The sequence below is a fragment of the Tachypleus tridentatus genome, chromosome 12, assembly GCF_004210375.1.
Source record: "Tachypleus tridentatus isolate NWPU-2018 chromosome 12, ASM421037v1, whole genome shotgun sequence".
NCBI lineage: Eukaryota > Metazoa > Arthropoda > Merostomata > Xiphosura > Limulidae > Tachypleus > Tachypleus tridentatus.
This window is the reverse complement of record NC_134836.1, coordinates 32096565-32111620: the sequence shown is the minus strand read 5'-3', so window position 1 is coordinate 32111620 and position 15056 is coordinate 32096565. Positions and strand designations below refer to the sequence as shown.

Genomic DNA, 15056 nt, shown 5'->3' with positions numbered 1-15056 from the left:
TTATCATGGGACTTTAGTGATGTGGTCGCCTTCTTCCAGTTTCGGAAGCCTTCATGGGTGAAGTACTTCTCAATTTTACTGTGAAGCAGAATGCAGCATCTTGGGTCACAGAGTACTCCAGCCACGAGTGCTGATCACGCCAATTCTTGTTGAATGACCTTGACTGGCTGCTGTGTTCTGTGGGCGGGTATCTCTTCAAGTCTGAACAGGTAGGCCACTATCTGAAAGCTGGCTCAGGTTCTTGGGTCCTGGTGGTAATTTTTCACCCTGGGTATGAGTGTTGCCCTCTTGTGGTTGGGGTCCCACACTAGTCGTGTCCGCATTCTCACCATCACGATTACCCATGTCCTCCTCACTTGCACCACATGTGTTTGTAGGACCATCTACTCGCTGCCTCTTCTTGGGTAGCAGGTAGTGTTGCATAATCAACCCTATGTGTAGTATGACCAGTTTATGTTTTGGTGGGTGATGTCTGACTCTTGTCTTGTGTGTTGGTGTCCTTGTTTGAAAACGAGTCGCTAATTGTGATTTCCTTTTCTTAATCCAAACTGAGTGTGTGTTCCAGTGTGAGGCCGAGTACCAGAGAGAGCGAGAGCCGCGTAAACAAACATAACTCCCTTTTATACAGAGTGCGCGAACGTCAAAGTGACCCCGAGCCGACTGACTGTTAGTACCACTTCTTACTTCCAAGTTGTGTTAATTTATATGAAACGAATGAGATTTACTCTCCTTATATTGGCATTAGGGCTTACAAAGGATATTCATTTTAAACATCGAAATCTAAGAAAAAAGATATAACATACATGCAATTGGGTCATTTCATGAATAAGGAACCAATAACAACTAAACGGGCCCGGCATGGCCAAGCATGTTAAGGCATGCGACTCGTAATCTGAGGGTCGCTGGTTTGCATCCCCGTCGCGCTAAACATGCTCGCCCTTTCAGCCGTGGGGGCGTTATAATGTACAATCAATCCCACTATTTGTTGGTAAAAGAGTAGCCCAAGAGTTGGCGGTGGGTGGTGATGATTAGCTGCCTTCCCTCTAGTCTTACAGTGCTAAATTAGGGACGGCTAGCACAGATAGCTAGCTTTATGCGAAATTCAAAACAAACAAACAAACAGCTAAACATAGTTCAACATTACGAACAACTGCTCTGCGGCATTGAAATCACCAAATTATATTAATAGCACATGAAAATCCAGAACATATCCATGAAATACTGTTAGAGAAAGTGTTTATCTTTAACCATATAACACAAGTACTTAATTAGAGGGAACACAAACACAGCTTTGATAGCTAATGAGAGTGAGCGGGGGGTGGTGTGCGGCTGGCATCTGGATCTCGATCGGGCTGAGCCGATCGTCAGCCTATGGAGAGCGTACACCATGGTCAGCGGCTCGGTTATCATGCGCTTAAGGTGTCCGAGGCAGGAATCACGCGCTCGAACAAACCCGCAGTCTGGATATTGAATGGTCATAGTAGCACCAAAACAAAATGTCTAAATTGCAGTTGACCTTCACAGAAAGGCTGGTTTCTTCATAAGTTCACATTATTCATACAGGCCAAACTGTGATTGTGATATTGTTTTTATTATCATAAGTGTGACAAGCACCTGTTACAACAATGTAACTACTACATTACATTAAATTAGGTATTTCTAAATAGCCCAATGACAATTTCAAAATTCATTATAGAATTGTTTAGAAAGATTATTTGGTTAGTTAACGTATAAGGTTATTATCTAATCATTAGTATAACATTAATTGGATTGTAAGTCACAATTTTAAGTGTATGCCACAATTATCAGTACAGTTTTGGATGGCTGATACACAATACAAAATGGTCTCACAGAGGACATAACACCAGCTAAATGCTTCATAGTTTTGACCTATACACAATACACTTATATATGCATGCTATGTTTTACTTTTCAATAAAAGATAAATGAAATTAATGGGTAAATACCTGTGAAGCCTTTGGTTTATCAAGTAAAATCCCTGATGATCTGTTGTAACTTGAAGTCAATGTGGTTGTCTAATCTTCGTCAAAGCTCAAGATAGAATGGTATTACACAGGGAGCGGTAATACAGCGCATGAGTGTCAGTGCATTCACTACGTTGCTATGGGATGCATGACACATACTTCCGTCATAATGAAGACGTTGAGTTCTACAGATCTGTATCTCTTTGATGTTATTTGTTAAGCAACAACGACGATTGTGTTTTCCATATTTTATGAATATATGTAGGTAATAATATTGGGGAGCTGTGTGAGGCTTGGCTCATTTGGGGGGCTCAAGCCCCCCCCTTGGCGCCGCCACTGAAAACAAAACAAACCACCCTTCCTCTAACTACTAGAACAATATGACAAAAGTGAATTACTCAAAATTGCCAAAATCTTAGAGTTAGAGGTCAATGAGAAAAACTGATCTAAAAAGTGTATTGTTGAAGTATTAGTCGATGATGATTAGTTGTCTGAGGAGGCATTAGAAGAATACTCTAGTGTCTCTACTAATCAACCAGAGTTGACTGATAAGATAAGTTAGAAATTCAATTAAAACTAAAACTAATCGAACTTAAATAAGTATGCATCGAAACTCAGAAAGAGCAGTCCCACAAGAAAGAACAGGTCTATATTGATGTGGAAAGAGAAAGTAAACGTCTCAAAGCCGAACAAGCCCGTATCAAAGTCGATAAAGAATTTAGGCTGAAAGAAATAGAAATTAGACCTAACTTCTATCGATAAAGGCAAAATAACAACTTCGAGCTCAGTCGCTATATTAAGATACAACGAAAAATGAAAATAAAATTGATAAATACTTCCAAAATTTTGAGGAAGTTGCCAAAACCATGAAATTGTCCACTGAGAATGGTCGTTTTATAACAGAGAAGTTGAAACTGCTCTCTCTCTAGAAGATTTTACCAATTATTATAAGGTTAAATCAACTATCCTGAAAGCATACGAGTTAGTACAAAAGGCTTATCGCCAAATGTTTCGAGGCTATCGCAAGCAAGAAAACCAAAAATATATATAATTCGCCCACAAAGAGAGGTTTATTTTGGTCGATTATGTAATTCTTTGCATGTTGGCAAAAATTTCGGCAAATTAAAATCATTATGTTCAATTGAAGAATTCAAACGATGTACAAGGGACGACCTCAAAACTTAATTGGATGAAAAGAAAGTTGAATCATTACAGGAAGCATCTTCTTTTACTGATGATTACACTTTAACACATTAATCAATTTTTCGTAAAAAGAAATTTGTACCTATTCAATCCACTAAAGTTGATAATTCCTATATAAAAATCTAGCTCCTTTATTTCAAAATTGTCTGACAGTCGGAATGGAACTTCATCCAAACCGTCAAGGCCTGTCTGCGTTTAGGTGAAAAAACAACAAAATACAGCTTGCCATGTTATGTCCAATTGTTGAAATTTGAAAAAGAAAAGGAGGCAACATTCAGTGAATTTGTGTCCACATATGGGCGTAGTTTCATCAGATCATCCAATGTTATTAATTTGACCACTGATAAAATGGCTAATGTAATTAAGGAGGAATTTAGACCTTTTGTGTCTGTTAGTTCTGTGGCTGACAAATGACACTGCTAACCCCATACACATACCTATTTTATATAATATTGGGATGGTTCAATTATTAATGTTACAAGGCATACTGCTTTTAAATTTGAGTTCTGACACTGTTGAGTGTGTTATGAGGGTATTGAGGGTGACTTTGTTAATTTTCCTCTTCATAACATTTATTTAGCATGAAACGTAGTTTCGGATGCTGTTATGGTTGGCTTAAGACCTATTCTGTCAACTAACGGTGCATCATTAGTGTTGGAAAACGATTTGGATGGGGGGAAAGTTGTTGCCCAACCAAAAACGGGTAGCAAACCGATCAATGTTTCAGTCTAAGAAATTAAACCGTAATAAATAATACACTCATTACACTCATGTTCAGAGGACGACATTATACATTTGTCTCAGACATTTTTTGGGTCCAACATGGATCTTCTGAATGATTGTCCTACTGACAAGTCTTTGATGAGTGCCAAAAATGAACGTGAGGGATCTGATTCAGCTGGTGAAATTCGGTTTTCTAAAATAAAACTGATTGACGAGCAAAAAAAAAAAAAGAATCTGCAGATCTCAACTTTATTTGAATATGCACTCCCAAAGATGAACTGAACTTTCAAATAGTTGCTTTTGCAAACATGGTGTGCTCATGAGAAAATGGAGACCACCAACTGTACCACCTTCAGACGACGGGACTGTCGTTTATCAAATCGTTATTTCAAAAGCATGTCAATTGAAAATATTGGAAATTGCCCATGAATTTTCCATGGGAGGTCATTTAAATGTGAACAAGACATATGACAAAATTATGAGACATTTATTTTGGCAAAAAATTAGTCAAGATGTTTCTAACTTTTATAAGACTTGTAATACATGTCAACTGGCTGGTAAACATAACCAGAAAATTTTTGTTACTCCTTTAACACCTTTCTTAACTTTCGAAGAACATCAAAGTAGTGTGATTACTGATTATGTTAAGCCACAAATATAACATTTTGTTTAAGCACGCTCACGTGCTATGTAATTTTGTTATCATAAGGTTATTTGTATTGATTTTGTCATATATTCTAATGATTATTGAATTTGTATAAGTCTTTGACAATGTCTGGAATTAATGTATTGTTCTCACATATACACTGTTGGCCAAAATCGTAAGGCCAATGAACATAAAGAAAAAATATGCATTTTGCATTCTTAGACTCAACCACTTATTTGAGTAAAGCTTCGAAACATGAACATAAGAAAAGGGAAAATAAAAATAAAAGCTTTTTTAGCATTTAATCAGGAAATTGTGAACACTATTGAATTAACCTAAATACTAGCTGGTCAAAAGTTTAAGATCATACTGAAACGAAGCGTTAATCGGTAAACATGTAACGAAATTTAGTCATTTGTGTTCAAGCATTAGCATTGTCAACATCTCCCACTGACATCTCCTGTGTTACATTGGGTAAAAACATGGCAAAGGCTAAAAAGTTGACAAAGTTTAAACGTGGCAGAATTGTCAAGCTGCAAAAGTAAGGTCTCTCTCAACGTGCCATAATAAAACTGCTATTGCAAATTTCTTAAAAGACTCTGAGGGATACGGAACGAGAATTTTAAAGTGGTCGGCCCAAGAAAATTTCGTCGGCGTTGAGCAGGAGGATTCGACGGGTTGTCTGGCAAGATACCAGCCGATCATCGAACCAGATTAAGGCTCTTATGGACGCAGAATGCAGCTCAAAAACAATATAACGGCATCCACGAGAGAAAGGCTTTAAAAACCGTAAACGTCTTCAAAGGCCACGCCTCCTTCCACACCACGAAATAACTCGGTTAAACTTTGCTGAGAAGCACCAAACATGGGACTTAAAAAAGTGGAAGAAGGTTTTGTTCTCTGATGAGAAAACATTTAACCTGGATGGTCCAGATGGCTTCCAACGTTACTGGCACGATAAGGATATCGCACCGGAGACATTTTCTACAAGACACAGTGGAGGAGGTTCCATCATGATCTGGGGTGCTTTCTCCTTCAATGGAATAATGGAGCTTCTGGTTACACAGGGGTGTCAAACAGTAGCTGGCTACATTGGCATGTTGGAGAGAGCACCCTGATTGACTAAAGGCCCTCGCTTTTGTGGAAATGACTGGATTTTTCAGCAGGACAACGCTGCAACCCACAATGCCCGCAGGATTAAAGACTTTTCCATGCCGAATAACGTGATTCTTATGGACCATCCAGCGTGTTCGCCCGAAATGAACCCCATTGAAAATGTTTGAGGGTGGATGACAAGGGAAGTCTATGGAAATGGACTTCAATTCCAAACAGTGCATGATCTTTGTGAAGCCATCTTCACCACTTGGAATAACATTCCAGCCAGCCTTCTACAAACGCTTATATTAACCATGCTAAAGTGAATCTTTGAAGTTATTCGCAATGACGACCGTGCATCTCACTACTGAGACCTCTTGTTGGGCATTTCCTACCCTGTTTAGGACTTCTTTTTGGTGTGGTCTTAAACCTTTGATCAGCTGGTATTTAGGCTAATTTTATAGTGTTCACATTTTCTCTATTAAATGCTAAAAAGTTTTTATGTTTTTATTTTTATTTTCCCTTTCTTATTTTCATCTTTCGTAGCCTTGCTCAAATAAATGGTTGAGAGATGTGACAGATTCACTGTTGCACATTTATTTTAGTGGTTACGATTACTTCTGTATAGTTTTCTTTTTTCCATATGACGTATATTGTTGACTATGTATTGTAAAACTTGTAGAAGGCTCTTCAAAATTAGAGTCAACAATATTTGTTTTAAGAAAACGCGCCAGAACACTTTTGAAATATCTACAAAGTCACATGATTCCTATAAAAAAGCTGTTAGCAGAGGGACAGAAGTATTATTCGTCAGTTTCAGTCAGCGTGCTATAGATCTCGGAAGCTATAATTGTGATTAACGCCTGTTAATCAGAAGTTTACAGAAACTGACTTGGAACGTTTACAGATTTCGAACATTACAAACCGTTCAAATTTACTGTTTGATTATTTTGTTCTTAATTTCGCGCAAAGCTACGCTAGCATGTTTAGTGTGACTGGGATTCAAACCCGCGACCCTCGGATTACGAGTCGAGTGCCTTAACCACCTGGCCATGCAAGGGTCCAACTTTAATGAATTACCTTGGATGTTAGAATTTCTACGATGACGTTAAATACCTTCATCGGTAAGAAGTGGAGTTATAAATGGTGCGAGGTCAATCAAGAACGACAGCTTAAATGAATTGCAACAATATCAACTCAGAATTAATATGCTCGTCGTGGACTTAGATCGTCGATAAAATATTCAGTTCTAGACCGGATAAAAGACTCAGTGTTGTCTTTAAGTTTGTACAACTCTTGTATATAAACCATGATTTGTAATAACTATAAGTAATTACCGTTATTATAAATCGTATTGTTTTTATGTTTATATATTAAAATATATATGTTTTAAAAAAGGGAAATTGTGTCTATCAATCTTATTGGCAAATACCATAAACTTGATACATATTAACAATTAATTAACTTCGAAATTCAAAGTTCTGGTTATTTGAAATGGTCATACGTTAACATACGTGACATAATAAATCGGAGACTCGCCTGAAATAAATTATATGTAACAAACGAAGTTGGCTGTTTAATATCAGTTGGTTATTTGGGCTCGCATGTATTTCTCCAAACATGACCATACGCACAGAGATTAGCTGAAGTAATGGAACAAGTAAATAACTACGTTTTGTTAATTTGTCTATTTCAATAGTAGTAATGCTCGTGTGACCCATCCCCGTTAAATTACAGATGGAAATACCCACAATCACAAGACATATGAATCGCATATAAATTGGATTGAACATCCTACATCTAAAACAATAAAAAATTAAAGTGAAATGTATATTCGATGGTATCATGACACAACCCTGGAATTTCTGACACGCAAGTCAGCGCATTAACCACTCAACTAAAGTACTTTAGTTGTACAACTGAAAGATAGAAAATTTAGTCTAATTATCACCAGAACGTTGATCCCAAAGTACTGGTCATGAGGCTGTTAATAATATATACATTCGTATTTTCTTCTAAATATTCGTTCTTGTCAAGATTGCAACTTTCATTTGTGGATACTAAAATACTTAATGAATTTTATCAAAACATTACTCCTGTATTATTATAAAAGAGTGTAACCATTCAAAACTGTTAAATAATACAACATCATTATATGAACATTTGTTTATCTATCAATAAGAGTTATCTATACAGAGTTATTCTTAATTTTGTCAGTTTGAATAATGAGATTTGACTACCGCACTTGTACCAATGTTTTTGCATCAATGATTCGTGAACCATAAATTTACCCAGACATTCCGATCAGTCTAACATGAAGTTACGTTTGGTTCACTAACCACAAAAATAGTGCACAGGTGGAAAGAAAGGACAAAGCTCTGTTATTCCACGCTTTATCCATGTACCCGATATCAATAGATTTGTTTCAACGGAAAGAAAATATTAATCTATTTAACTTCATTGTCAGATTCCACATGAACGTAAACGATGCAAGAATGAATCCATTTACTAAATATCGCAAATTGAGAATTCGTTGCTTGACTTTTTCTGCATGTTTAGTACAGAGAGGAGTGTTTAGTTTAACACTCAAATGTCAAAGTTAATGCCAATATCATGAGTAAACTCAACAATGAAAGTGTTTTAAGAGATTGTGAATTTTCCATCGTTTGTATACAATAAATTATTATATTAAAAATAATAAAATATCACTGCAAACAACTGAATAAATCAGAATACTAAGCAGAAACTAAATCTTGCTACAATAGATTAGTATCCCTATTGAAAAACAAACTTTTTTACTTAGTCTTCACTTAGACACAAGAAAGTTGCATCACGTGTCATCATGTCAGGATATTTATTTGCATTGTTTCATTCAGACTGTGTATTTGAATCGATTCAATTGCAGATCTTTGTTTGTTTTTTTGAATTTCGCGCAAAGCTAATCTAGGGCTATCTGCGCTAGCCGTCCCTAATTTAGCAGTGTAAGACTAGAGGGAAGGCAGCTAGTCTTCACCACCCACCGCCAACTCTTGGGCTATTATTTTACCAACGAATAGTGGGATTGACTGTCACATTATATAGCCCCCACGGTTGAAATGGCGAGGGATTCGAATCCGTGACCCTCGGATTACGAGTCGAACGCCTTAACACACTTGGCCATGCCGGGCCCTCAGTTGGAGATACTTAAACCTTCAGTAAGCCAGAAATCTAAACGTCACGCACATAATAAAGTTTATTTATTTTAAGTTTGTGACGGTATTTATTTTAATAAATACTTGATATTACAATATCAGACTGTTGTTGTGTTAGTGGCTTATCGTTCTGTCTCAAATAACAGTTTGAGCAATTGCCAAGTTCTAAATATATTTTTATTCAAATACTACAATTTACAAGAAAGGCACATGCGCAGATTTCAAAGAACTTGCGTGCGTTGTATTTGGCATGTTGAGTTCTACGCTGAATCTGACCCTCCTTGGTCCAAAACATGGAACGAATCCCGATGAAGATGATCGGATAGAATGTGTAATAAATTTACTGTTTTACATTTATTTTAGTACATAACATTTGTTTCGTTATAGTTTATTTTTGCATGTGATATATATTGTTTTTTAGGTATTGCGCAAGTCCCGCATATTCTCGAAATTTGTAACAGGCAACTTCTAGTCAAAGTGCTGATTTCATGATCTATTGTTCCACTTACACAAAAAAACATGAAAGTTGTGTTGTACCGGATTGTCGACCCAACAACATGTTTAAGACTTTTAAGTCTCCACAAAGTATATAACCATCTTCTTTGTAATTGATCTTATTAAGAAGTTCGAGGTTTTCATATTTTTTCCTTCAAGTGAACCAAATGAGCAATAGGAACAGATGCATATATATTACCATTATGAAGGAGAACACCTTTTAGGCTTATTTTGGAGGAATCAATGAAACATCGCCACTCACTTGGTTCACAGATTGCAGCTCCTAGCATTGTTATTATCTCAGCAATATGGTTGCAATTTATTATTATGCCTCTCGATTCCGTGAAGGAACATAAGGCCGCAATCGCTTGCGGATTCATTAACAGGCTGGTTTTTAAGTGAGTAGATTGTTAGCCTACTGCACAACCCCCAACCAGGAGGAGAAACCTGAGCCGTCCCTAATTTTGCAGTGTAAGACTACAGGGAAGGCAGCTAGTCATCACCACCCACCGCCAACTCTTGTACCAACGAATAGTGGGATTGACCGTCACATTATAACGCCCCACAGCTGAAAGGGCGAGCATGTTTAGCGCGACTAGCATGCGAACCCGCGACCCTCGGATTACGAGTCGCACGCCTAATGCGCTCGGCCATGCCGGGCATGGTTGCAATAAAACAGTGAATACTTTTGTGAAAAGTATGGCATGAACTCCTTCTCACGATTTCATTACCAGTAAAATGATATTCCTGGAGAAAGCTAGCTTTTAGCCCAGTGTATGGACGCCAAAATCTCTGAAGAATACTTTGAAAAGCCCAAATCTATCACCAAATCAACAAATTTACTATGTGTGAGAAGTTTGGTTCACAATACGTTTCAGCTTGAAAACAATTCTTATCGTCATTTTTATTGGCATGAGATCCAGAATCAGACGAAACTGTATCAAGAGTCTACAGTTGAGTAGGAGCAGGTACATTAGGTTCAGGAGCAACAGGTCCTGTAGCAGATTAAATGTTTGGATAAGAAATTTCCTTTCTAGTTCGAGTGTTGTGGCCTCGTACATTACATAAGCAAAAATGGCAGTCATCTTCGTGATTTATAGCCTCATGTCACCTCACTGAAATTCTAAAACGCAAAGACTATTTTTTAACTTTAGTCCTTTGTTCGAATTCTTCAACAAAAATGGTGCAAACTTTATGTGGAGCTCATGATTTATCTCGATACCAAAGTTTTAATCCAAAGTATGCGTAGTATATTTTTTTGGTGAATTATGTAATGTTTTGCGTTTGTTACTCTACAACAAGTTTACCACAAACATAAGAAACTATATTTAGGTCATTTATATAATCTCTTGTTGTCATAACAACGAATAAATAATATCTAAAAAAAATACTATCCAGAAATGACAGAAAATATACTAGCGTTGTGTTTATCGTGGGTTCTGGAATGATCTATAAGACTCTCACATTGGGATTGATCTAGCCACTGGTTGTCAACATTTTAAGCATAAAATAATGTGACCAATTTCAACGAAAATTATTCATTTATGTTTAAGTATATATAATGTTTGCGAAACATCTGCACACAATGGAGAAAAATAGATGCCATTTTCATTTGTACTGCGAACAAGGTTTAAGGTAGAACACGTAAAGACTTCAAGACAATAAAACCATCACAGTTGACTTAGTATACACAACTGCGTGAATTTGTAGATGTATAAGAATTTTGAGTTTTTTTTCAAAGTTTTATAATGTACTGCTTCAAAGACAACCAATAGAATTGTTTTATAATAATCTTTAAAATTTGCTAGTTACATGTATAAAAATATGGGTTTAATAGTATTGAAAAGAACATTATTATGAAGTTTCTTCGTTTAAATGTCATTTAGAAAATTCAAAGCAAAGTTTTTAAGATATATTTTAAATATTATATGTTGCTCTACAGAACTGAAAACTGTAACGTTTTAAATATGTCTGGATCGTTATGGTCTTTTTTTTTTTATCTCATTCGACATATACACTCGGTCTTTTCACATATATCCCTGAGAAAAGTAAATTTAAACATTTAATTTTATTTTTCAGGAAATTATCAGTTCCCTTCCTGAACTACTGTAAAGTTCTAGCCTTTCACTGCGATCGATAGCAACTAATTCCATAAACCAATTCCTTTGTTGAAAAACATTGAACATTTTTAACTGGAACCTAGTCTGTATTTTCTGAACTGTAAACTTGTGTCCACTTGTCCTATTGTCCACAAAATGAAAACAAAAGATCAGACGCTTTGTTCTGTTGATCCTCCAAACAGTATCAAGAAAAAAATGTTAACTCATCCTTCTAAGATAACCTTTCCATTTCCGAAGTAATTATTTTAGTTCTCCTTTTCTGAAGTCTTCGTAATCAGGATCTAAATTAATACCCTTTCATAGATAAATAGACCAAAACCGTGCAGAGTATTTTAAGTGGTGTGTAACTGGGGATTTCTACATATACATATAGATAATTACTTCTTCAAACTTGCAATTAACATGTATACAAACATACAAATACGTTTTAAAATTCTATTAGCATTACCAATATGAAAGGCATTTGATATTAAGGTACACTGATATCCAATGAGTAGCCAAAAGTTGTCATAATGTATCAGGTTTTAGAAATAATATGCACAGATTAAACACAAACAACATTTGAAAATAAATTCATAACTGGACAAAGAGAACAATATTTATTCATAATAGTATTTTGTATAAGTACTTCACTTCGTGGTTGGCTTCTTACCTCTTGCTGTTTCTTACTGCTGCATGGGTAGGAGGGACAGTAACAAAAATACAACATTGCTCTTCAAACTTAGTCAAACAAGTCATACAGTTATATCACCTAGTCTGTAATTGCCGATATCAATATTACATATTCGACACAGAGAACCTCAACTCATACCTGTTTAGACAAGTATCTGTGTCAGATCTTTAGATGGTCTTTCTCCAATCCATGGAGTAAATAAACAAAGTGTTACAAGCTTTTGTGGGACAGTTGTGTGTAACCTATATATAAACAAAAGGATAAGCAAATGTTTCAGACATTTCAACATACACTTTAGAAGGGTGTAGTAATTACACGCAGAACATCTTCATCAAAATTTTGATAAATTATGGAAGGATAAAATTAAATTGTTTCTTTTATGTAACCCCCATTCTTTATCTTATGGTTGTTCCAGATCCAAACATGATAGAGCTATGTGACAAAAGTTTGTAGTTAAAAAAAACAAGCTCAGAGCCATTCTATGAGCCACCATACTGCAGCTAAAAAATACATCTAAATCATAATAAAATACAAGATAAATATCTAAGGTTAAATCATCATAAAATAAAATAATTAAGAGTTTACACTACAAAATATACCATACAAAACAAGGTTCAAACATACTGCAGCTGCTAGTCTACTGACTGTTAGTAACAATTAGAAGGTTACTGTCAGTGTATTTGGCTAGTCATAAGTGAAGAATGATGGATTTTTACTCCTCTTACTTTTCACTATCAGCAAGATATTTCTCACCAGTGTCTTCTTTATCTGCAAAGTTGATACAATATGACATAGCACTTTCCTGATCAGAGCTAACCTCCTCCTATATTTATCATTTATGAAGGAACCATTTCTATAGAAAGTCGATAATTATCTGGAGTTTAAGCTTGTCAATGTGTTTAAAGTCCAAAATCACAACTTCTAATTAATTTCATTGAATTCTTGAAAAACAAGATATATATTAGTCCAGCCAGATCCATGTTGTCTCTGTGTTGCTACTGAAAGCTGTTGTAATACATTTATCTACTCATTTATTGTTGTGTGAATTAGTTCTTGTAAGCTACTGCATTAGTACTTCTACACTGGGTGGATTATACATGAGGTATATAGTGTGCTACACTTGTCATCTAAGCATTAAGATATTCCAAAAACAACTGCCAGATTGTTACTCAACTGCATGTTACAACATTACGTAAGTTAGATGCTCATTCCAAACAAATGAGTCATTATTAACAAACTCAACAAGCACATCTTTAACAGTCTCCACAATGCATCAATCAAACAATCACACTAAGAACAACATGGTGATGTACGTTTGCAAAAACTGGCTGTTGAAGTTAGCTCTTCCATTTGTGTGATTTTTGGTATGCCATAGAGTGAGTGATATCTATTATTTGGCTAATGAATCTAGTTTCAGTTCACTTGGTGAAGAATTTGATAATGACAAATCTATAATGCTTATCTCTCAGTTTTGGGCATGCGACCAGCTATGTATAGCACACATCTTTTAAGATAGAAACCCACTACTCTTTACCTCAGTCGTTCTGTTGCAGTTAGTTTTATCTCTTAGTAGTGCACATAGTACAATGTCTATTCCATTATTCAGCATTCTGAGGGTTCATATAAAGTATGCAAGAACTTTAGATAATACAGATAGTGGTTTGGCTATTCACGAAAACTGGCTTTAAATTGTATATAAGTAATTCAATGCAATTTCTAGACCTTTAGTTTATTAAGATCCTGTTATGGATCACTGCAATCTTTGCAGGATCAGTGGATTCTCATTTTCTGCCACCTATGAAACCAAAAACTCAACTTTTATGTATATGAACATGCAATTTTCCATATTCCAAATTCAAGTATATATCATTGATGCTAAAATATCTGTGAGATTCTCATCTGTGTTTTGAAACCTGTAACAAAGACAGCTTATCATCCACACAGATCAAAAAAGTGACAAATGCATAACATAGATAAAATGGCTTGGTGTGAAGTTCATACAGTCTTTTTCATGTACTGAAAGGTCTACTTCCTTTATCCAATGTGAACTCCCACAAAGTGGAAGTTACATTTCCATTGTTAAATCAAAAGACATCTTCCAACATATCTAGACATTTCTCTGTATATGATAAAGGAGAGGTGGTGACAAGCAGTACCTTGTTCACTCATCTTAAGTCCAAAGAGAACCTTGACATTTCTTCCTTTTTTGCAGTAATCAATACTGAAGAAAACCAAACATTTTACACGGATGGTATTTTCCTATCAATATATGCTCAATTTCAATGCTGGTAATAGCACTAGTGATTTATGGATGCCTGCACAGAGGTTTTTATTTATCAGATATACATTATCTGTATTTAGGTAATTACATAAGATTCTTGTTTGACCCAATCAGTCACCTAGTCCCACAAATACATCAGCAAACTTCCTTAACAGTTTAGTGAAATTTGAAACCCAGTTAGGGATTGTATGAACAATACGAATTCAAAACATAAATCTGTTTTTGGTCCAATCTTGATAAGGCTAGATGTTGTTATTTTTCACATTACAACACTGCATCTGCTTCACAAGCCAAAGTGACTGAACATTTATGTAGCAGATCCAGACCTAGTTAACTACAGTAGAAACAGAGACCATTTTCCTGGTGCTCTTGGGAGTCCAGTTATGCTAAATTGATAGAATGATCATGAAAAACTGTTAATGGAAGCCCTCTTGACTTCACCAAGAAGTACTGCAATTATACCACAATACTTTAGTTGGCCATCCTATACCATAGATGCTGTTTCAGAGCTAAGTTTAAAGCTGCAGCAGCCATTGTAAGTTTCTTTCTTTTATCACTGTAGACCATAAAACTGTCTTAGAGGGAGAAGAAATATTCCTCTGAAAAATGAAGTGTCACTTAGGTTCTCTTGTCAGCCTCTTTAC

The 15056-nt window shown here is 35.8% G+C and overlaps 1 long non-coding RNA gene across 1 annotated transcript in view; it reads left to right on the top strand.

Annotated features, from left to right (window-relative positions):
* The first annotated feature begins 9083 nt into the window (after positions 1-9083).
* The window catches only part of LOC143235510 (uncharacterized), a 46444-nt gene continuing 40471 nt past the window's right edge, over positions 9084-15056 (top strand). The window contains exon 1 of the long non-coding RNA XR_013019231.1: positions 9084-9174. This is a non-coding gene — a long non-coding RNA (uncharacterized LOC143235510). The remainder of the gene's footprint in view (positions 9175-15056) is intronic.